The sequence below is a fragment of the Trachemys scripta genome, chromosome 3 (assembly GCF_013100865.1).
Source record: "Trachemys scripta elegans isolate TJP31775 chromosome 3, CAS_Tse_1.0, whole genome shotgun sequence".
NCBI lineage: Eukaryota > Metazoa > Chordata > Testudines > Emydidae > Trachemys > Trachemys scripta.
The window spans coordinates 141,047,314-141,071,816 of record NC_048300.1 but is presented as its reverse complement, the minus strand read 5'-3'; the positions used below and the strand labels follow the sequence as shown (position 1 = coordinate 141,071,816).

The following is a 24,503-nucleotide window of genomic DNA, read 5'->3' as shown; positions in this document are numbered from 1 at the left end:
TTCTCGCATTTCTTCTGCTCTCCTGGAAACATATGAACCAAACCTGGTGACTTGTTGCTGTTAAATTCACTAGTTTGTCCCTCCTCTTTCAACAACTGAATCTCTACGAATACCTGAAAAGAGCAGGTACCATCCCACCATTCTCTGTGGCATAGACCGAGACAAAGAACTCTCTCATTCATTCATTCAACCTGCAATATCCTTGCCTTCCTTAATTGCTCCCTTTAGCGTTGGTCCTCTAGCTCCCACTGATTCTGTGACAGACTTACTGCTTCTTATGTACCATACTTAAAACATTTCTTGTTATCTATTTTCTCTTCACACTCCCTCTTAGTTTTCCAAATTTCTATCTTATGTTTTACCTTCCACAGTTTACGCTCCTTTTTATTGGCATCTCAGGGATGGGGATTTTTACTTGAGAAATACCCATTTGGCTTGAATGGCCTCTTGAATTTTTGCATTTGATCACACTGTTTTCCTCCCCCCTTGCCTCCCTTCTTCCTTTTTTGTTTGGAAGTATGGAGGATTCCTGTGGCTCTATTACATACACTATGCTGAAACAGCTGCCATACTGCATCCAAGGATTTTAACTTTCTCAGTTTTGACTTAAGTGATTTTTTTACTTTATTTTAAATCCACCTTTTCTAAAATAGGTCAATGTGCTCATTTTTGGAGATGTTTCTTTCCGCAAGGATGTTGGGGAAGTTCTATGGCCTGTGTTATACAAGAGGTCAGACAGGATGATCAGAATGGTCCCTTCTGAACTTGGAATGTATGACTGTATGGATTTAATTATATAGTGGCTCAATTATAGTTACTTCTTAAACCAACCTCTATGGATTCCTTAGTACTAAATCAGGAATAATGTCTCCTTTTGCATGCTCTCAGATTAGCTGATCCAAGAGAGCATGGTTTACATTGTTGAAAGTTGTTTCTCTAAACCTTCCCTGATGTGAAATTTGACCAGTTTATATTTGGGCAGTTACTATTGTTTTATTAGACTCTCTGCTTCTTTGTTCTTCTTCTGCTCTCTCACTCAAGGGAGTATTAAAAAATGTTTTTCTTCTTCTGTAATTGTCCTTGTGGATGAAAGAAAAGCTCCTCTTTGCTAAAAATGGAGTATTTCATTGTTTTCTAACGCAGTTATTGATTTTACAGAGCCTGTTTTGATTTTGCATAGACTAGCTATCTCAACTGCCATCTAGGAGAAAGTATTGCTTGCTTTCACGCCACCAGCTCTGGAAAAGGCCCCGTCATGTGAGGCGAGTGCCTCCTAGGAGGTACTAAGCATCTAGTGGGACCAGCATCCCCAGGAAGCACTCTGCTCCTTGCAGGATCAGGTCGAAGATGCTAGTACAGAAAGAGTACCTCAACACTGTTCATTATTTATATTTCCCTATTTTGACTAGTGTATGGATCCCTCTGCTACTTCCTCTTCTGCCACAAAATTCCATGAAGGTGAACCCAGATTGGAAGTAGATAATAGAGGGGTATAAACACAAGTCTCTAGTTTAGACTAATTTTTATGACCGGACAACTCACCACTGAAAATAAACCTGGACAGTTGGCATGAGTCAAGTTTAGAAACCAACCCCCAAAGCAGGTAGATATAGTAAAATGTACTCAACAAAACGGTTCTGAATTAGGAACAGCACACGTCTTGAGTTAAGCAAAAAGGACATGAGTGTGCTTTGCAGCTGGACACTAAATCCTTCTATCCTTATACATTGTTAAAATTCAGTCATGCCTGCCAGCTATTTCCTTATTAGGAAAATTCTTCCTAGTCATAAGTTAAAAATAAAATCAATAGCTTTCTTAGCTAGAAGCACCGTGTACTGTAAATATTCAAAAGGAGGTAAAAACCTCAAGCCCCTGAAATACTCCACATACAACTTAGAAATCAATTAGAATAGTAGAAATTAAAAGTAGAATATACTGTTACTGTAGAGATCATCTAGTACATTCATTGGGGAAAAAAAAGGCTTACATTTAAAGTAGCAAAGGCAATTTTCCAAATTACTTGAATATACTGAGGTTAGCCTAGTGTGAATTTCCAGATATCATCCAAAACAAATTCTTCTACTTTACCAAAAAGATATTAATTACTTCCCACCCCTCTTATTATAAAGTCTTTGCTTCACAGATAACTAGATTCCAATGAACGTCAGTGTGAAGTGTTTATTTATAAATTTGTTCAGATGTGGTTGATTATTTATAGCAGATCTCAGTCTTCATGTTACATCTCTTTTTATGGGAAAGTAAATTTCTTAAAGAGGCTTGCCACAGAGCTTAAAAAAATGTGTCTCATTACCCAAAAGCAATACAGCACAATCTTCTTAATCAGGCTGTCCAATATTGGGATGTCTCTCTGGGCACCTATGTAGTCTAGCAACAGGGAATGGCAATGAATACTGCTTAATTGGGATAGTATTAGCATGAATTAGCTAACACAGAAAGCAGCAATGCATTCCTCAGCAACATGAGCTACAACAAGTACATCAAACCTGTCCTTCACTCTCCAACAGGCTTCCCATCTAACAAATCAAATTCGAGGTCTCAGTCCTTTATCTTCAAGGCATTCAATGGTCTGGGCCCAGTACAAATGAAAGATCTCTGAAGCTCTGGGATGAGGATCATAGTGTTGACAACTTGGCTCCTTAAGTACAATGAAGCTGTCCATTGCAAGGGTAAAGCTCGTTTGTGCAAGAGTGGGAGCTTTTTCTGGGGCCACTCCAAATGCAGTGCAACAACTTTCACAGGATCTAGGGACGACATCAAACATCACCACATTCTGTGCCAACTGCAAGGTGTACTTCTTTGACCTTGCCTACACTCCCACCCCTAACACAGAAGACATAAAAGAATTAAAAAAAAAAAAGAACCGCACATAACTTTATGGAGAGAACAGAGAGTGTCATGTTGCAAATGCTAGTCACATTGCTTAATGCACTTCTGGGTGGTGCACCAATACTATAGCGATGAGGGATGTATAAGAGTCTGAATGGAATAGAATTCTGCTGAATGGGGGCCCACAAGACTACTGCTATAAAGTATGTCTTTCTATGCTTTGATCTTTTAAAATGGAGTATACAAAATAATAAACATTAAGAAATAAAAAATTAAATGCCATGAACAACTTTTTCTACTTTTTTCTACTTTTTCCTAGTAGTTTTGTATATTGTGTCTTTCCAGAGTTTTCCCTAAGGGCTTGATCCTTGCAGCAGGGAGTCAGGTAGTGATATCATAATCATGTTACCATACTGGGCAAAAGATACAAAGCAAGGAAAATAATGTTGCTGTTGCATGTGTGATAGAAAAAGATTTAAAGAGATTTTTTCAAAGTCTCGGGGATTTGTCTATCTTCAATGAAAATGAATGGAAGATAGTGTCTAAATCACCTAGATTGCTTTGAAAATGTCAACCAGTATTTTCTGATGTTTAACAAATTGATTCTAACTGCAAATGTGAACTTCACAAAAAAATGAAAATGACTATTCAGATTAAACTAGTGGTGAAATTGTCAAAGATCCTCAACCAAAACAGTTGACCAGACTCTTTAGGTAAGCACATCCAACATTCTATACTCCAGAGAACAATGATATCATGCCAATCATAATTATGGGATATACCATGTGAGCAGCTGAGCACCCTCTACTCCCAATTTAGTCAAAATAAGACTCAGAAGAAGTTCTCCTCACCCTGATGGTGCAAGGCTTAAGATATCAAAATTGTGAATTATGTATTTATTTTGTCATTCCCTGAACCCACATAAGAAGTGTTAACAGACAGAAGAAGTCTTGCATCAATACATGGAAAATGTGCACACAGTCACTAGTCTTAATAAACAGTACCTGTTTAAATTCCCTTGCACATCAATAAGAGATCAGACCCTTTTATGTTTCAAGTCCAGGAAAAATGTTATCTATGTCATTTGAAAAACTGCACTGGACTTTGTTTCGTTACATTATCTTTCTCTCAGGGATTTACAGACTCTTTGGAGCATATCAATGGCAATCATCTTTCAGCCAAGGAAATTTGGATGCAACTCCCTACAGAACTCATCATCCTCAGTAATAGGCCAGAAAAGTTGCTTTTGAACAATGTGAGACAATCCCTTCTTTTCCCAGCTTTCCTCCATCACAACTCAAGTTCACTGTGCTGCCTCTGTAAAAATCATAGCCTGTGCTACTCTAAGGAGTGGTAGACCATGACTGAAAAATGAGGCAAGTTTTACATAAGGCACTGCTGAATGCAAGCACCAGGGCACAGGGATAGTTTGACTTCTTTGGCTCTAACCTTATTACATAAACTGTATATTTAGGCCCCGGTGCAAAAAACCACATAAATGAGACTATGAATGTGCTTAAAGTTAAGCAAGTGCTTAACTGCTTTGCTGAATCGGGGCCTTACTGAGAAATCTGATGTGAAGAGATAACAAATGCTCAGTCCTGACTCTCTCACTTCATTAGTACTGAGTTATCCTTTCCACCACCCACAGAACTTTTAAAGGATTGGTGATTTTACTGAACTAAAGGACAAGCTTGCTAAGTAAAATGTCTTTGTTGACTTCATTTTTAAAGCAGTTTAACTGAAAAAACAATTATGGTAAGCTAGATGATGTGTATACACAATTAATATGCTAGAAGGCTAAATTATTCACACTTTTAAGTATGATTATTCTTGAAATGCTCTGAAGACGGCATAAAATTAATGCGGATTTGTTAGTCACTAAGGGTACGTCTTCACTACCGGCCGGCCCCCAAAACGGGACTGTCCCTATAAAATTGGGACATCTGGTCACCCTAGTTCACCAGTTCACGGACATCAAGCCACCTTACCACACAGTTACATCCTAAGACACAGTAAACAATCACATTAGGAATAGCATTACAAATTTAGCAATCTACATGAATTAGTACATTTTAAATGTCAATTTGATCTAGCAGCTAAAATTTTAAATAAATCTAAAAATCAATCCCAATATTATCTATTGTTACAAAAACCGCTGATGATTTTACACTGAAACGAATCTCAAAGTGGAAAGGGGAAAAAGGAAGTGTGAATTCCTGTAACGTAGTGGCATAGGAGGCAGCTGAGGAGCAAAGCACAGGAGTGTATATGCAAAACAAGAAGGAGCTCTGAACAACAAAGCTGAACAGATCCTTGTATATAACTATTTTCTTTGCTTCCTTTTTTTTAATTGTCATTCATGATTTATTTCCCTGAACCTACTTCTTAATTCCCAGCATCATTTATACCTAGGTCAGGTACAAAAGTAGAACTTGCACTTTCTTTTAATTCAGAAGCTCTGGTACTCAGAGCCTACAAGAGCAAGGAAGTGCAAAAGCTCAGCTCCTACTGGGCACTGGCTGCAGGTTGTTGTGGCTGCTCATTAATATCTATGGTATGCGAAGTTATTGTCATAGTTCCAGAGTTCAATGTAATTTGCAGAATTCCCAGCAGTGAACCAATGTGCCTCCCATTAAAAGGAGAGTCAAATTACTCTCATAAATGTTGTGTGAACAGTGCTTTACAATGTGCGGTCTTTCAATTTAATGGGTCTGTTCTGTGAAGAAGAGGCAAGGCTACTATGCTTTTAAGTCACAACTTGTTGAACTTTTTGTTGAAACAGTAGTTCTGACTGGAGCTGATTCAAACATGGACTACAATAGCTGATCACTGCCAAGGAGGAATGGGATAGTCAGTGATAGAAGATGGCACTTTTGATTATTGTTGCTCTTTTTCCTAGCCTGTCCTTCCTGAACAAGCTATACCCTTCTATACCAATATTCCAGTCATGAGACTTATCCCACCAAGTCTCTGTGATGCCAATTAAATCATAATTTAGCTTATGTCCTAATACTTCCATTTCTTCCTTAGTCCCTACATTCCTTGCATTTATGTATAGACAACTAAAATGTTGAGCAGATTTCCCCCACTGATTTCCTTCTTGTTGCGCCTATGACTGCTGTACTTTTCCATTGCCCCCTCCCAATGTCTAGCCCATCCCTCACCCTTTTTTTGCTTACTCGGGGGCTTTTGTCACCTGCCCCCTTTGAACCTAGTGTAAAGCCTTCCTCGTTAGGTTGGCGAGTTGGTGTACGAAGATGCTCTTCCCCTTCTCAGTCAGCTGGAAGCCATCTCTGCCCAGCAGAGCTTCTTCTGATCTCTAGGATGTACCTGTCCCTGCCTGTGTCCTTACCCTCAACCAGGAGGATGGATGAGAACACAAACTGTGCCCCAACCCCTTCACCCTTGGTCCCGGATCCCTATAGCCACTGCAAATCTGCTTGGGGTCATATGTGGCAGAATCATTACTGCTCATGTGTCTGAGCAGCATGGGGTAGTGGTCAGAGGGATGGATAAGTCTCAGGAACCTTTCTGTAATATCTCAGACATAATTTTGCAATTGCTCCTAATAGTTGCACACGGATATCAAACATTAGTAGTGACAGCACTGAACTATACAGGCCCCATATATGTTAAAAAGGAATTAGAGTAGCTGGTTTACTGTCGTTCCATAATTTCCTGCCAGGAAATATAGGCAAAGAAGCAGTATCTTGTGATCAATTGTGTCAAAGCAGCTGAAAAACAATCAAAATCAATATTTCACCTCTGTCCATCCCAACTAAGGGGTTTCCCAGTCAATGATATTTCTGTACCATGACTTGGCCTGATACCAGACAGAGAAGGATGTTAATGGAGGGCAGAGGCTGCTAGAGGTGGTTTGCTACCTACCTCTTCTTGATAATCTTGCCCAGGAATGATATACATGAGACTAGACAATAGTAAGCTGGGGGCTGGCACTGAGGGATTTCTTTTTAAGAACATCTAGACTAATATGTCTTTCAGGGAGGTTGGATGAATATCAGTCTCCCTGACAGAATGCACTCTGTTACAGCAATGGGCTGAGGCATTCCTTGCCAATTCTGATCAGCCAGGTGTGCCACAAGTCTCAGCTTGCACTGACATCTTTTAGTACTTCTAATACTGCAACTCCATTTGCTAGACTCGGATTTTTTTTTAATGCTTCTAGTCCTTATGATAGTGCAGAAGATTTTCTAAAATGTAAATTAATGTAGTGATTTCTTCCTGAGTCTGCATACAGACAGCTCTAGTGCCTCTGCTGTTGATCAGAGCTTTCCCAAGCAGCAGTAGAATCAAGATATTTTTACACTGCTCTGCTTGGAAATTCTAAAAGCAGCAGCAGAGAAGTAATTATATTGCAGCCAACATTTTAACAAGAGGTTCTCAAAATTGCTCCCCTTTACTCAGTGAAACTCATTGTCTGATAAATGCCTGTGCTCAGAGACAGGAGGACCTCTTTTTCCATTGTATGATCTCCAAGCGTAATTCATCACCAGTAAGTATGATACAGCAATGCATAAAAAGCAGGGCTTAGCTTCATTATACACAAGGGACTCCAACCCTCCCGCCACTGGGTGGTGGAATTTTTGCAAGGAGTTGCCATATGTTTCTCCCAGCACACAGCTGCAACAGAGGCAAGTGCGGGAGCAATTCCCCAGGGGAACAGCACCCAAAGAATAGACCCAAAGTGAGGGAGAGTAGACCATGCTGTTATCAGTAAAATGGCAATCTCTCTAGCTATTCCCTGGCAGCAGTATTTGAGTACCTCACAAATGACAGCATAGCCTAAAAAGGCAAGTTGTCCAAAAGAATGAAAAAAAATGTACCTAGAAACAAGTAGAAATGAAGAAACAACTGATGACGTTATAAATCACATAGGAGCGATGTGAGTACCAGCACTAAGGAAAGAGGAAAGGATTTTAGAGGATGGAGAGGAGAGGTTAACTCTGCAGTTTTTCCATTTCTAGTTTGATTGACAAAGTCACTCAAGATGATCTCAGAGTCTTTTGCAAAACCTGTATTAACACTGCAAGGTTCACTCTGTAAAAAGTGTGCATGTGCTGCTTAATGGTTAGCTGTGTAAGCCAAATCAGCCCAATGGTGCACTTCTTCAGAAAACCTTCAAAATCATTATAATGAGCTGCCAGATCTACTACAGTTAAGGTTTATGGATTTATCAACTGGAACATTATGCAGTGTATCCTTTTCCACAGCTCACTCTTAGGTGGTGCATAGTCAACCTGCATGCACATCCCCTTGTGTGTGGAGCAATCCATATTGATGAATACCATCCCTTTCAGCAGATGCTCATTATACATACATGGAAACCTTGATGAATGGGATCCTTCACAGTGAAGATCAGAGTATTAGTGTATTTTACACTGTCAAGGTCCCAAATAAGGTTTCTGACATTGACTTTAGAAAATTCGCCTTTTCTTGAGTGGCTTAAACCCTTAAAAAGCAACAAAGAGTCCTGTGGCACCTTATAGACTAACAGACGTTTTGGAGCATAAGCTTTCATGGGTGAATACCCACATGCGTCTGACGAAGTGAGTATTCACTCACGAAAGCTTATGCTCCAATACATCTGTTAGTCTATAAGGTGCCACAGGACTCTTTGTTGCTTTTAACAGATCCAGACTAACACAGCTACCCCTCTGATACTTAAACCTTTAAGGCTTTCCAGCAAACTATGCAGCTTTATGGATTTTTCTCCTGCTAAAAGTAGTTTGAAGTTTGAGAAAAGATTTACTGTGGAATGCCCTATCCAATGAAATCTGGCCATGCTTGAAGAGGTGATGAACTCAGTTTCAAGAGATTGCAATATCAATTTCCTTGATGCTTCAGCAGTCCTGCTGGATGATTACAGACTGGAATTCATCCATTAGCTTTGAAATGTTAGCAAGAGAGACAGATCATGAAATCTTGGTACTAAGGAATAGGAATAAGAGGTTAGAGGCAAAGCTTATTCTGAAACAGCAGATAGTGGGGGTGAAAATGGTAGAAATGTACTCAAAAATAAATATATAAAAAGAACTGATATGGTGTAGGTGTTTATGAACATCAGTCTGCTACAGAGGATAATGTTAGGAATTAATAATTCATTGAGAGAGGAGGAAATGTGAGGGTGAGGTGTGGGTGAGGGGGATTTAGAGTATAAAAAAAAAAAATCACATAAATAGTATTTTCCAATAGAGAGATGTCAAAATCAATGACAGAATAAATCTACTGATTTAAAAGTGTGTTTGGAACTTTTCATCCCACTGCACACTGGATTTTTATGAAGTCCCTTTTTCTCAAAAATCCTCATCTCGGATTTTACTTGATTTAATTTCACCACTTTATTTTAGATCAAATTTGTTATGGCCAGGCCCTGCCTGGCAAGGCCTTCATTTCCTGACCTCCGTCTGGGGTTCAAAGTTGGAGCTAAGAGGATAGTGTCCCAGCAACTACATTCCTCTTTAATTTTCCATTCCCTACAGATCCAGCAAAACAAAACTGAGGCAGCGCCCCCAGCTAAAGGAAGCCCGAGTAGAGCTGTGTGTGAAAGGAGCACCTGAGGTCACAAGCCAAGAACAGGAAGTAATGCAAAAACCTGGAGGTTGAGTGGATGAAGAGAAAGAAGTAATTATACAGGAAAATACAGTCTTCTGCTAGGGCTTGGGGCAGGCTCCTTTCTACAGTCTGATTCCTGCTACTGGTGTCTCAAGCAGTTCCTTCTTTTGGCAGTGGTAGTAGTATTTTCCATCACCCATTCCTCTAACCAAGTGAAATGGCCTTAAAATTCAGGAGGTGCAGTCGGTTTAATTCTTTTACAGCAGTTGTTAGTGCTTATCTAGGCAATGTATACTCAGTGGGAAAAATAACTTTTTTCCTTGATTTCTGCTACACTCCATCAAGTCCTATTCAACTCCTAAAACACACTGCATTGTCTGAGGAGGAACTGTGCTTTGCATGGCTAAACACAGAAATTGTTTTGTGTTTAATAAGGGCTTAGATAAATAATCTTAAATCCCAGTGGGTCTCATTAAAGCAACATCATAAAATTTTTTACACTTGCATATGAATTCAGGGGGAAAAAATGTCTACCTAGCAGTTTGAACTCATGCTGCCTAAGGGAAGTGATTCTTGAAATTCATGTGTCTATTTGAAATGGATTTATAGTAGCCAATTATGATAAATCATTGCAGAAGCTGACTAATAATAGATTTTCAGACAAAGTAGTCCATTTTAAATACACAAAATACAAAACCAAAGTTTAAATAAAATACTAAAGCTGATCATCTGTTACTTATGCACATTGTAAGCACGTCGTTCACACCTTTGGGGCAGGTAAACGCTAACAGTTTTACTGTCCAGTGGATTAGTATGTAGGTTCCTCCCACCCTGTAACAGTCTACATCTATTTAGTTTGGTTCTTATATGTACCTCAACCCCTCTATAGTACCTGAGCTTCCTAATGGAGCCCTGAAGATCCCTTTACTTCTGCCTGCGGGCCCCACACCCCATTTAATATCCTGTGTCATCTTTACTCTCCTCCTAGCAGAAGACTTAAACTCCTCATGGATTGGGATCAATCCCACATTTCCCACATTGCAGACAACGGACTACTTTATGCTGTAAAAACAAAACACACAAATGCACATATATACATAAAGTATATTTTAGTAAACACACTAAACTAGTATCGCACTGTTACACACACAGCTGTGATAGAGCTCCCTCTGTATTGACACTCACCAGGATCTTCTATTTGGAGCCCATCTCACTGGGCCCTTTATGCTTTAAGCCTCCTGAGTCTGAACAGATCCCAGGCACAGTCCCTGAATGGGGTCTCTAAATATACTCTCAGAGGGCAGATCCCCTGTCTTGCACCTCCTCCTGAGAGTTGCAACCAAACAATCCAATTCCCTTGCTCCTGGGACCACTGCTGACTCCTCAAGCTCTCCCATAGCTTAAACATACCCTCTCCCAGACCTCCAGCCATGTGGGCTTTCTGGGTTTATCGTTTACCTCATCAGGAGCACATGATAGTGAAGTAAAATAGACACACAAACAGACGTTCCACAGGATTCTAAAACAAATTACTCTTTACTTAGATAGCATGAGAAATGCACAGATGTAGACAAAAATACATCTGTATGCATTTCCCTGCCTCGGGTACCTAGCCACTCTGGAGAATTCTTTGGGCTTGGGCACAGTCCTCTGAGGAGTCCAGGTTCCCCTTTCTGCACACAGCTTCTCCTCTGAATCATGGAGGATCTCCCCCCCCCCCCCCCCCCCGCCGCCAGCTAGCTTCCATCTTCCTCAGCTGGTCGCAGAATTAAACAGCGCCCCACTGCTACAAAAGCATGCCTCTTTCCTGACCAACTTTCCTGTGTGTCTGAGAGTCCCTTGCATTTATATGTTCCACCAACTACACCCGGTTTCTTTGTTCTGCTGCTGGGGATTTTCCACTCGGCACTTCTCCCTTCCTACAAAGAAGATGGAGGAACTAGTCTCCTAGCTTCAGCCAATTCATTGCCTCAAGACGTTTCCACCTGAAGAGGCAACCATTAAGGTTTAACATCCCACCTCTAACCCTGGTCTGCAAACCTGAAAGCAAGTGGTGGAATCCACATATACTGAGGCATTCCATAATGCAGCAATTTCCTAACATCAACCAGAATTCATCAGATATACACAAATCCCCCAAATTATCACATACACTATTTTAATAAGTATACTTAAAAGAGAGAGTCTATACAGGTCATTTGGCCATCTTTATGGTTACCGCTCAAAGATACTGCTCAATGCATAAAAGAGGAAAGAAATAGTCCTTGTGAAGCTTGTTGAAATCATAAATGCAAAATGCATGCACTTCTTGATTTTTTAAATCTTCATATCCATATCTCAAGGTTTTGATTATATATATATATATATATATATACACACACACACACACACACATATACATACACACACACACACCCCCCAAAAGTACTAAAAAGACATAGAAGTGTCTTCTCTACTTTTGTAAAATGAAACTATTCTTAAATTATAAAGGAGTATCTGTGACGTTCCCCTCTGATGTTATCCGGACCGGTGATCTGCTAGGTCCAATCCTTGACTCTGGGAGCCAGCCTTAGACTGCTCTGCTGTGAGAACTCCCACTCCTGGGCCGTTTATGCACAGCCTCTGGCATGTAAGCTGCTCCTTGGATTGTGCAACCAACTGATACTAGCCATTACCTCCAGTCCAAGACACAGTCCTAGGAACCTCCATCTTGCAGTGTCCACTTATGCCCACTGGACGCTGCAAGCCTATATGAGTTCATCAATTTAACAAAGAAATTGAAATGTATCAGGCTTGTTATCCCAAGAGGAGCCTCTGACATGCTTCAAACCAAACGCACTGTTTCAGGTAGAATAAGCAAACAATTTTATTAACTATAAAGATAGATTTTAAGTGATTATAAGTTTTATAAGAAGATTATAAGCATAAAAAGTCATATTTGGTCAAATGAAATAAAAGCAAAACGCATTCTAAGATGATCTTAATACTTCAATGCCCTTACAAACTTAGATGCTTCTCACCACAGGCTGGCTCGTTGCCCTTCAGCCAGGCTCTCTCCTTTGATCAGCGCTTCAGTCGCTTGGTGTGGTGTCTTTAGATGTAGGAGGGAGAGAGCGAGCAAGCGAGCGAGCATGGCAAATGTCTCTCCCTTTTATCATGTCATTTCTTCCCTCTTAGCTTTGCCCCCCCACACTCCTTTCAGAGTCAGGTGTGCATTACCTCATTGTAGTCCCAAACTGACCAAAGGAAGGGGAGTGACTCATTCGAGAGTCTAACAGATTCTTTTGTTGTTGCCTAGGCCAGCATCTTTTGTTCCTGTGATGCTGGGCTTGGTTTGTCCCATACCAGCCCTGATGAGGTGTGAACTACCTCTCTGCTCTTGAAGAGTTTTTGCCAGGGATTATTTTAAGCCATGAGGACACGTTTTCAGCCTCATAACTACATACGTGAAATTATAACCTATACCATTACTGTAACAATTACTATAACATCACTATAACTACCATGCTCGGTGCATCATGAGCCTTCTGAAGACACCCAACATGACAAACTTTTCATTGGATACCACACAATCATTTTATAAAGATGAACATGGGGGTGTAGGGTGTTCCCCCGAGGTACAGAGCATCACAGTATCTTAAAATGGAAATTTCAGTTTTCTTTCAAGTACTGATATAACTTCAATAAGACAAAATAAATTTCTGTTTAAAACAAACAAAATGAAACAAAAGACAAGGTGCAGACTCAGGACACATGCCTACATACTAATTTCTGACTAGCCTACTACTCTATGCAGGAGCCTTAATTCATACTATCTCAGATGAAAGGCTAGGAATTAGAACTCATGAGTTCTTGACTCTCAACCAAAGCTGAATTCTGTAGCTTCCTGAAACCTGCCCCGCTCCCCCAACTTCATTCCCTGCAGCCCTGAATTTTCCCTGAACACCTCTCATCAATCTGCTTTCTTAAGGAAATCTGATTAGATCAGAGTCCAGTGGTCCACCGCTACATAGGATTCTCCACTCTTCTCCCTTTTGGCTATTGTACTGAAACTATTTGACTGAAATATCCTCTCAAATAGCAGCTCCACATCAACTTTATAGCCTGGAAGGATTGATTCCTTCCTTCCTCCAGGATTCTCCCCCAAACCTACAAAGACAGCCAATACTGTGCCAAGTGCTTAAGGTGGGTACTGGGTCCCTGGATTTTGGCCTAAGCTATAAATGAAACTTGAATAAATCACTTGTTCACAAACAGAATAGGCCCCTTTGAATAGAAAATGCCAGAAAAATCCCAAGCCCTGATTTTCTTCTCTAAGACGTTCTTCAAATATTTAGTTCCAAGGCCTACTGTGCATCCTGGATTAACGCGGCTTTCCAAATAAACAAACAACATCATTTTACAACAGCAGCATTCCTGCACAAAATATAGTGAACGAATGGAATCATTCCCTAAACAACTTTTGAAATTAGCTGTGATCTGACTGAAGTTGTACAGCATTTGCCGTTCTCCCAATTCCCCTTTTGCCTTATTGATACAGAAATTAAATGCAAACTAAAATTAGTGACCCAAGTTATTTTCCCAATACAAGTAGCATTAGTTTATGCAGCGTCTGGGAGTGGAATACAATAGAAATAATAATTATTGATTAATTTAGAACCTGGCAGTATTTGGGGATTTTGTAAATCAAGAGTTGACCTTTGAATAGTTCAGTCAGCAGTCTGCCTAACAGATTTATATAACATGTAATATAATTAAAGGCAAGTTTTATTTTATACTCTACACTCATTAAATGATTCAGTTATCAAACTCTGTTACCCAGATATTGCTATTTGAATGATATTATTGGAGTTATGTATTTACAGATGCTATATGTGAAACAGAGTCCTTATATCTAACTGCAAACACCCACAAACTGTAAGCTTATGAGAATACTACAAGCTACTATCTCTTGGCTCACAACAATATAAATTACAATTATAAAATTACCCTTGGCGTAATAACATCATTGTCACATTTAAACCACTTGGCTCTCAAAAAGCAGTGTTGTTAATAATGTGAAATAAATATCTATATACAGATGTCACATTGCTGATCTTCCTGCAATCTGGACAACAAAAATTCCTCCAAAATAGTCACTAAGGAAACTGACTAACAGCCATTTTTCACTCTGACAGGTTTCAGAGTAGCAGCCGTGTTAGTCTGTATCCGCAAAAAGAACAGGAGTACTTGTGGCACCTTAGAGACTAACAAATTTATTAGAGCATAACCAGACAGGTTAAAGTGTTCTTCCACTGGTTTTTGAGTATTATGATTCCTGATGTCAGATTTGTGTCCATTAATTCTTTTGCGTAGAGACTGTCCGTAGAGATTGGCCAATGTATATGGCAGAGGGGCATTGCTGGCACATGATGGCATATATCACATTGGTAGATGTGCAGGTGAACGAGCCCCTGATGACATGGCTGATGTGATTAGACCCTATGATGATGTCACTTGAATAGATATGTGGACAGAGTTGGCATTGGGCTTTGTTACAAGGATAGGTTCCTGGGTCAGTGGTTTTGTTCAGTGATGTGTGGTTGCTGGTGAGTATTTGCTCTAGGTTGGGGAGTTGTCTATAAGCGAGGACAGGTCTGTCTCCCAAGATCTGTGAGAGTGAGGGATCATCTTTCAGGATCGGTTGAACATCTTAGATTCAATGCAAACTAAAACCTCTCCAGCGCATCATCAATCTCCCCTTGTAAATATTCTCACACTTCTTATCAAACTGTCTGTACTGGGCTATCTTGATTATCACTTCAAAAGTTTTTTTTCCTCTTACTTAATTGGCCTCTCAGAGTTGGTAAGACAACTCCCACCTGTTCATGCTCTCTGTATGTGTGTATATATATATATCAATACATGTTCCATTCTATATGCATCTGAAGAAGTGGGCTGTAGCCAACAAAAGCTTATGCTCTAATAAATTTGTTAGTTTCTAAGGTGCCACAAGTACTCCTGTTCATTTTTCACTTTGAGTCTTTAGTATGATGTTGCAGCTGCTTTAGACAATAGATTTTAAAGTAACTTCCTAGAAGTGACCAATGGTTATCTAGTTTTTTCTTCACTATATTTTCCATCCTACTTTATACTTTCTCCTATCCCAAATTCTGATGTTAATGAAAAAAAACCATTACAGTACTAAACTTAGTGACATAAAGGGTGATCAAACTGTGCTTATTTACATTAAGATGTTTAATTTAGAATACAATAATCTCTAAACTATATGTATTAGTAAGGAAGAACAATAAGGGATATTATAAAGAAGAATGAATTGCATTTTTGTTCTGCCATACATAGGGAGATGAAATCTTGCTTTGATAGGAAATCTTGATCGCGTATCTTTTTTCTAGTAAGATTAGCATATAATAAATGATTCAGCAAGGTAGCAGTCACATTATTATTTTTAGAATAATAATTAAAATGTATATAACTTTTTATATGTTCAAAGTCCAGTCCAAACAATTAGTCACAGTATCTAGTGAGAGGAGTAACAATGTATTGTATTAACATCCCCTATTATACAGATTTGGATATAGGCATACAGATGTAAAATTTTCAAGAACATCTAAGTGACTTAGGAGTCTAAGTCCTATTTTCAAAATAGCCTAGGAACTTAGGAATCTAAGTCCCATTGACTTTCAAGGAGTTTAAATGCTTACATCACTTTTGAAAACAGGACTTAGCTGCCTTTGAAAATCTCACCCTAAGAGACTGTCCTAATGCCACACAGCAAAACCGTACTAGAGCTGACATTACAATATGAGTTCCTAGCTCCTAGTCTAGTAATCACCAGACCACACTCCCTCTCTAAGGGCTGGTCTACACTAATGCTTAAGTCAACCTAAGTTACGCTACTTCAGTTACGTAAGTAAGTTAAATAATTGAAGTCGACATAACTTAGGTTGAGTTGTAGCAGTGTCTACACCGTGCTGTTGACAGGAGATGCTCTCCTGCCAACTTACTTTCCACCTCTTGGGAAGGTGAAGTACAGATGTTGATGGGAGAGCACTCAGCCATCAATTTAGCTTGTCTTCACCAGACCTGCTAAATCGACACCACTGCATCAATCACAGCAGTGCCAATTTAGCCGGAAGTATAGACAAGCCCAGACCTGACACAGTGGACATGGAAATGCCACTCACTACAAATGGTCCTCAAGTTTTTGTCCCAACAGTCTTCTTCCCTTTCATTTGTGATATTAACATTACTGAACCTAGTTAAAATTTGACAGAAAGAAATCAAAGCAACAAAATAATAATACCTAGCTTTTCTACAGCACTTTTCATCTGAAGATCTCAAAGCACTTTACAAGGAAGTCAGTAAAAAGATAGTTATCTTAATTTCAAGGGAGGAAATGCACTCTGTAATAATGTCTGGTTCCAAAAAGAAAAAAGAATGAAGATCCTTGCTCAATAAGTCAGTCAATTGTCAGTCTACCTCATTTTCTGCAAGTAGAGTTCTGAAGGAATGCAAATGGACATTCTACTCCTGGTGCTCAAAAGGAAAAGCTCATGCAATATTATAGAATTTAAATAACAGGACTCAGATTGAATTAGAATTCACTTTAGAACCTTCAAAGAGATGAGTTACTGTACAGTGATTTCTGAAAGCTATTAGAAATATAGCTTTCTATAAGGAAAACTGCTTCAGAGATAACTATACCCCAGCTGATGAAGACTAATTGGAAGTGAAGTGGGAAAACTGAGCAAATTTCTGGTTTCTCATTATCAAGATATCCAGATGGAGGTGGCCTAAGAATAAATAAAAGAAAGAAATCAACATCCTGAAACCCAGCAGTTACAATACAAATTTTAAATTACAGCACATGAATATTGATGTAATCATAACATTGTAGTGATAGTATTGGAACTCAGGAGTTCCTGGCTTTCAGCCACAAACTCCGTCTTCTAGCTCACTCTGCTCCTCTGAAGCTAATAAAAGCACATGCATTAGTACAATTTCTGGAAGTCACAGTTAGAATCTGAAGAGAGAAACAGACAATGCTAAAAGAACACAATAAAAAGGCGGATACAGCATCAGTGCCAGAGCCGTAAACAATTCAAAGATATTTTAAATATATGCCGGAAATAGAAAGTAAAATTATCAACAACTTTTTGACCATGAAACTTTTTCCAGCACACATCTGTAAATGGAAAGTTGTAATTTTCTCTAACTGTACCCTTTCATTCAAAAACCATTGTCTAAGACCAGCTCATGGTCAAACTGCCATCGCCAACTTCATTTTTTCAATTTTCTTCATTTATTTTTGATAGCCCTTTAACTTCAACAGTGTTTAACATTATTACTCTCAGCAGTCAGGCAGTTTGTGTAAGATGTTATTTGCCAACAACCTATTACTCCACAGGAAAACCTCTTCCATTTTCACAGCAGATATTTATGAGAAAGAGCCTTGCTGAGAGGAAGGTGAAGAACATCCACATAATAACATACCCTTCATCAATAAATATCTGAATAAGAAAGGATCAAAGCGAAGGTACAAAATATGCTTCTCCAACAAGACTCAATAGCATTTTCTAATACTCTTTTCGTAGGTGGTAGGAAGAAATGATGGCACATCTTTCCTGTGTAAGTAATTTCAACAGACTTATTATCTGTGTAACAGTAGCTCATATAGGCCCCAGTAAAGACAGTCAGTGCTCAGAAGAGCTCACAATCTGAATAGATAAGACAGAAAGGAAGTCTCAATGCTGATTTTACAGATGGAGGACTGAGACACAAAGATTAAGTGGTTTGGCCAGAGACATGAACTGCATCCCAGTCCAGTACCTTAACAAGATCTTCCTTCTCTCTTACTCATCTTCCTCTGCTTCTTTTTCTTAAGACAAAGGAGGCTTTTAGTGAATCCTTTCACATAATGAATTAGTTAATGAATGTTTTTCCTTCCTCCCTACCAACCATTAGAAATACAATATACTATTATTCTGGTTAACTTTCATTAGCAAAGTACATGCAATGAAAATTAAAATTAATTTAATTTTCAGCAACTGTTCTACTGTTAACTTACAGGGATTTATTCTCCCATTGATACACAAGAGATTTCCTTGCCTAACTGCTACTAATGATGGAAGAATATTCCCTGAAAAATGTAACATGGGATTTAGATACTTGACAGTATTGTCTGCAAAAAAAAAAAAAAAAAAAATGCACCATTAGATGAATGTGTTGAAAAAGACACAATAAAAGTATTACAATACCCACTAGTATTTGGGCATCTAACTGTGTCTTTGGAACAAGTACTGTTCTAGAAGACCAGTAAGTTCTTGGACTGGATTAGCGAATTAATTATTTGAAACCCTAAATTCAAATCCAGAGTATTAAATAATAATACAAATTTGACAAAGCTCTTCAGGGCAGGAGTTACGTCTTCCGATGCGTTTGTACAGTACCATGTAGCAGGGCAGAACCCGCTCCAGCTTGGAAAGGGTTAAAAGCCAGCCCTTGGAGAGGGCTGGGGCTGAAAGCAGCTGAGGGAGGCTAATTGGGTAGGCAGCCGCAGGTGTGGCCACACCCAATTAGGGTCCAGCTGGCCCTGATAAAAGGGCTGGGAACTAGGCAGGGGGAGTCTCACACCACTGGTGGCGTGGGAAGGACCTGGCTACTGGCGGGAATCCCAAACTGAGCAGTGTTGGGCAAGGACAGGCAGAGCTGGGGCACTCTCGCCAGGCGAGTCCCCAGGCTGAGGCCAAGCTAAAAGGGCCTGTGGGGGTACTGAGGCTGCAGTAGTACAGCCAGGCCAGGAAGAGGCAGCAGGTCCAAACCCCTTTGCTAATGATGAGTGGCCATTTCAGACTACAGTTTGCCTCTGAGAAAAGGGGCTAGATGAAGACTGGCAGTTGGTCACTGAGGCAAGGTGGGCTTTGAGGAATTGGGGTTCCCCAGGGAGGGGAGGACCCCTGATTGTGGATATTGCCAGGGGGCAGTGCCTGGACAAAGGGGCACCGCAGGCCTGGAGGGATGTGGGGCCTGAACTAAAGTGTGGTGGAGAAGAGAGAGAAGCAGGAGGCAGCAAAGGAGACACTGGCCACCAGGAGGTGCTCTGAAGCTGGAAGAGCTAATTCCCAGACCAACCAGCAGGAGGCGCTGCAGCGGTGAGTGCTCCGCCTTGCTACATACCAATACAAGGAGACTGACTATTATCCCTGACTATCAGCACTACAAATAATTAGAAGGAAAATATTACGTTTTCTGTTGCCACAGTTTTTCCCTCTCTCTTTAATTGTCTGCCTAGGGTACATTGAAAAGCATTCTAAAACAGCACAGAAACAAGCTCCTTGAGAAAAGGCAGACCAGAGCATAGGTGCTGGAACTAATGGGTCTGGGGGGTGCAGCCACGCCCCTGGCTTGACGTGGTTTCCATTACATACAGGGTTTACAATTTGGTTCAATGGCTCTCAGCACCCCCGCTATAAAAATTGTTTCAGCACCTCTGGACCAGAGCAATTATTTTGGCTTCTAAACTTTAATAGGAAGAGCTATGAGGTTACAAATCAACAAGGAGCAAAATTCAATTCAATTCCATCCCTGAGGGTTTATGGGCTGTAATCACACCGCTCACCTCCAGAGGGCCTCCTAGCATCCAGGTTTGGCATTGCCAGGGTTCTCTCAGTCTAGCACCCCCCTTAGTTGATTCTGGTGCTACAACAGTCTGCTGTCTGTGGCCTAGCCCTCCAACTATGCCACTGCTCAGTCCATTCCCGTTCCTGCAAGTTACCCAAAAAGTCCAAAAAAATAGTAAACAAGATCTAATGGCCTTCAATCCCAGCCTCTATCAGGTCTTTGCTTCTTTTATTCTTGACATCCACGATTCCCCTCTTGGTCCAGGGAAGAGCTAGGGGAATCCAGGGTTCTTAGGCTGGAACAGAGAGCTGGCTTGTTTAGGTGGCTAAGGATCGTTTCTTCAACTCCCCTGTTTTTCCTGGGTTGCTCCTACTTTTACCTTGCTCATCAGCAACGTCACAAGATCTGCAGATTCTGTGGTCTTCACCTTGACTTTGTGGTTCATTGTGGCTTCTCTTGAGGCCAGGTATGGAAGTGTTTCCTAAAAGCCAGTCTCAGATTCTTCTCTGCAGCAGCAGGATTGTAATTGCTACCAGTTTTCTCTGCCCCTTGCCTTAAGATAGTCAGTCTCTCTCTCTCTCCTCTCAACAGGAGTTCCCCCTTACCCCTCTTTCTGGGACTGGGGTTGAGGCTTGGGCCTCTTTGCCTTAAGCCTGGTCTACACTTAAAAATTAGATCCATCTAGCTACGTCACTCAAGGTTGTAAAAAATCTTGTACCCTGAGCACCATACTTAGGTCAACTTAACCCCACTGTAGATGTGGATAGGTCAACGGTAACATTCTTCTGTTATCCTAGCTATTGCCTCTCGGAGTGACATTAACTGCAGCAATGGAAAACTCCTTTCCGTTGATGTACAAAGTGTCTACACTATTGCGCTACAGCCGCAGCAATATAGCTGTTCCGCTTTAACAGGTGTAGTGTAGACCTGGCCTTAGAATAATCTGTCTTTCCATCCTTCAAGCAGGAGTTTCCCTTCAGTCCTCTTTCTGGAGCTGGAGTTTGTCTCTCAGGCCAACTGCCTTAGGTTAATTAGCTGCAAGACTTTTGCCCGCTTCCTTCAGCTAAACACCCTTCCCATCTAGCCTTCCAATCTCAAAGGTTCATCAGACATTCTCCTGTCAATGTCTGCCATGCTATGAGGGAGGAGGCAGCTTTATGCTGTTCCACTTTCTCCCAACTCCTTCCCAATTCGTAGGGTGAGATGGGAGGCTTGCCCCATCCTCTGTGCTAGGTTCCTGACACTGGGCCCTTAAACATACATGAACAAGCACTATTCAGTCCTAAAGCTGCTTCCTCACTATCCCTATCTCCCTTAGGTCTCTCTACATCTTCCTATAGGATCTTTTAAACCCTCCAACAGCCATGACAGGTGGTGGGATGGGCAGACAACTAGGCACTATTGCTGTGGATGGCAGACTACCCCATCACACATGTATAAATGTTTTTGCTTAGGGTTTCTGTATAAGGTAACTGGAAAGCATGTAGTGAATGGAATGGATAAGCATACATCTATAAAGTCACTCGAACTAGTGAAAAGTGGAGGGGTGCTCTGTTTTTTATTTTGTTATTTTTCTTGCAAAGTATCCTGTACGGATTTCAATGGGATTATAAGTGGGCTACAAGATTGCCTCATACAAAACAGCCCAAGAACTAAAATGGTGATTACCTTTTAAGGAAAGAAAAAAACATTTCTAGGCTCTGTATTTTAGTTAAAACTAAAAAAATCCTCTTATGAAGGCACTACGCCGGCAGGGGAGCCTTTTTTCCCCTAACTTTTTTATTTTATATATAAAGTAGGCAACCCTCCCAACCACCAGCAAATCTCACTCACTCAACAATCCCCCTCCATTATGTATTCCATATAATTTATTTTAGACTATAGCCTCAATGGCTACATTAATCAGCCAGATCAGCAGAAACCAAAAACAATGCTGAGCAAATAAAAAATATACTGCTGTTTAACTCATACGTCCCAATGCTGTTCATCTCCGTATTCATTGAGTTCTCCCGCAGTATACTCTTTCAAGTCAACGTTTTAAGAAATAAACCATAAGAACCACTAATGTCTAATTTACATGAGTTTGTGCACTGTGCTTAAACACAAGCTGTAGATCTGACAAAGTGGGTATTCACCCACGAAAGCTTATGCTCCAATACGTCTATTAGTCTATAAGGTGCCACAGTACTCTTTGTAGCTTTTTACATGAGTAGAAAAGAAAGAAAAGATTGTCTCCCCACCACCCGCTTCATTTTATTTTCCAAGAAGATTTGTGCCAAACTCTTTTTAAAAGCAAAAAAACAAAACAAATGTTATGCAAAGGAGTTTGAGTACAACGTGTTCAGGGGACATTTTTCTTCATCTTATCTGCAAATCACTGAAGAAAACATATGGGGGATGACTGATTCCCGAGTACACAGCAGTCCACAAATGCATAGAATAAGTCCTACAGCCAATTACCAGGACACATATAGCACTGTAAAAACAGGTAACTAAGTGCAAATTATTATTAACCTGCCAGTAAAATACTAGTCAACTTAGAACAAAACCACAGGTCTCCAGACACAATTGAATGACTGGGAGTACTAATATTATAACAAGTACCCCTTATGTAGTGCTTGTCATCAGCAGATGTCAAAGCACTAGCTAAGTCATTACAGTTTGTTTCTCATATTTATATAAGCCAGTTTTCATGACTATCCTGGAAACTCCAAGTAGGGAGATGTAGCAAAAAATGACTGGATAGGGAACGTGTCAAAGTGCCCCTAAAAGGCTCAGACAGCACCGCATTCTAACAGCTGAGCCGGGGGTAGTCCCTAAGCCACACGTTCCAAGCTTCAGGACTAGAGTCAATTCACAACGGATGTGTAATTCTCTGCTCTGGAGAACACTCTGGGATACCACATACATGAAAAGGGCTAGAGCATACAAGAACAATCCTGGTCTACATCATGCAACAGGCCTTTTGCACCAGTGAGAGATGTTAAGTATGAAACTGAAACAGAGTATTTCATAATTCCTGGTTTATGAATTTAGGAAAACAGACAGGTTTTTCTTTTGTCTGTTTAAAAATATTTTAATCGGAGCAGTTAGCACAAAAGATGGCATAAAGCAGAGGGAATCTGAAGTCTTCAGTCAAGAAAAAGACAAGCAATAAGGTCATAGTAATATCCACTGAAAATCTGAATAAGGAGAGATGTTGAGAAGGTAGTTAAGTTTGTACGTTTTGTTTTTCTGCATGGTTTCCTGAAGGGCAATTAGTCACATGCTCAGATAAGCCAAGTTCTTCTGATTTCAACTCATGCTAAGAGGGGGAAAATGATAGTAAAAAGGTAACATTCCTAAGTATTGAGCAGCTCAAAAAATAAAATAAAATACAGGGAGATCTTCAGACACCAGACCCATAAATGGACTGTGCTATTAAAAGTTACTGACAACACACATATTTAAAAAAAATAATGAAAGCAAATGTCCTAATAGGGAAGATAAATTGGAACAATTGTTACTATTGTCACCCCTCATCTTCTTTCTGCTCTTGATGTTTCTGCGAGCTGAGTCAGAGTGTGCTTTCCAAGATCTCAGTCATGACTATCTGGCAGCCACTGAAGGTAAAACAAAAACCCTATGGCAGCAAGTCTCAGAGCCAGGGAAAACTGATTTTGGTCCACACTGTGGGACCAGAAATAGAAGTGTAGACGCTTGGGCTTGGGCTGGAGCCTGGGCTCTGGGTTTCAGCACTCCAGCTTGAGCCTGAATGTCTACACTGCTATTTTTAGCCCTGCAATGCAAGCCCGCATCAGTTGACCCTGACTCTCAAACTTGCTGCCACAAGTGGTTGTGTTTTATTCTGTTTTGCTGTGTAGATGTATCCTGAATAACCCCAAAGATAAATTCTAATTAATCTTTGAAAATAGACTTCCTACACCCAATCCACTAGAGAAAGAGAGATACAGACTCCTGGCAGTAAGGCTTCAAATAAAGTTCTGTGAAGGATCCTTAGACAGAAAAGAATCTCCTTCTTTTCTAAATTCTGACATTTTTCTTTGCCTCTGCATCCCTAAATGATGTGCATTCTTGTTTTTGTAAACAATCCACAATAGGATTTGGATATCAATGTATCCAAACTGCAAGTGATTAAGTATATATGGCTGTTATCTATGCATTATGCCAAGGTAGACAGAATAAAAAATTAAAACCTGCTGAAAACGCAAATATTTACTACTTCAAGTTTTCAAGTCGTTGATATACAATTTCTTCTGTTTTGAGAAATTGCACTAATTCCAGCAGTATTCCTCATTTGAAGTTTAAGCAGTATACATGAGACTACTATAACAGAGAATTAGAGCCACTAAATAACCTCTATATCACACACAGCAATATGTTTTCCAATACCTTCTGCATTAATAATTTTAATCATCACATCACTCTGTAGGAAAAAGATCTCTCCTCCACAAATA

At 40.1% G+C, this 24,503-nt stretch overlaps 1 protein-coding gene across 1 annotated transcript in view; it reads right to left on the bottom strand.

Moving 5' to 3' along the window:
- Positions 1–24,503, bottom strand: part of UBE3D (ubiquitin protein ligase E3D) — a 110,403-nt gene that overhangs the window by 47,081 nt on the left and 38,819 nt on the right. The window lies entirely within an intron of this gene.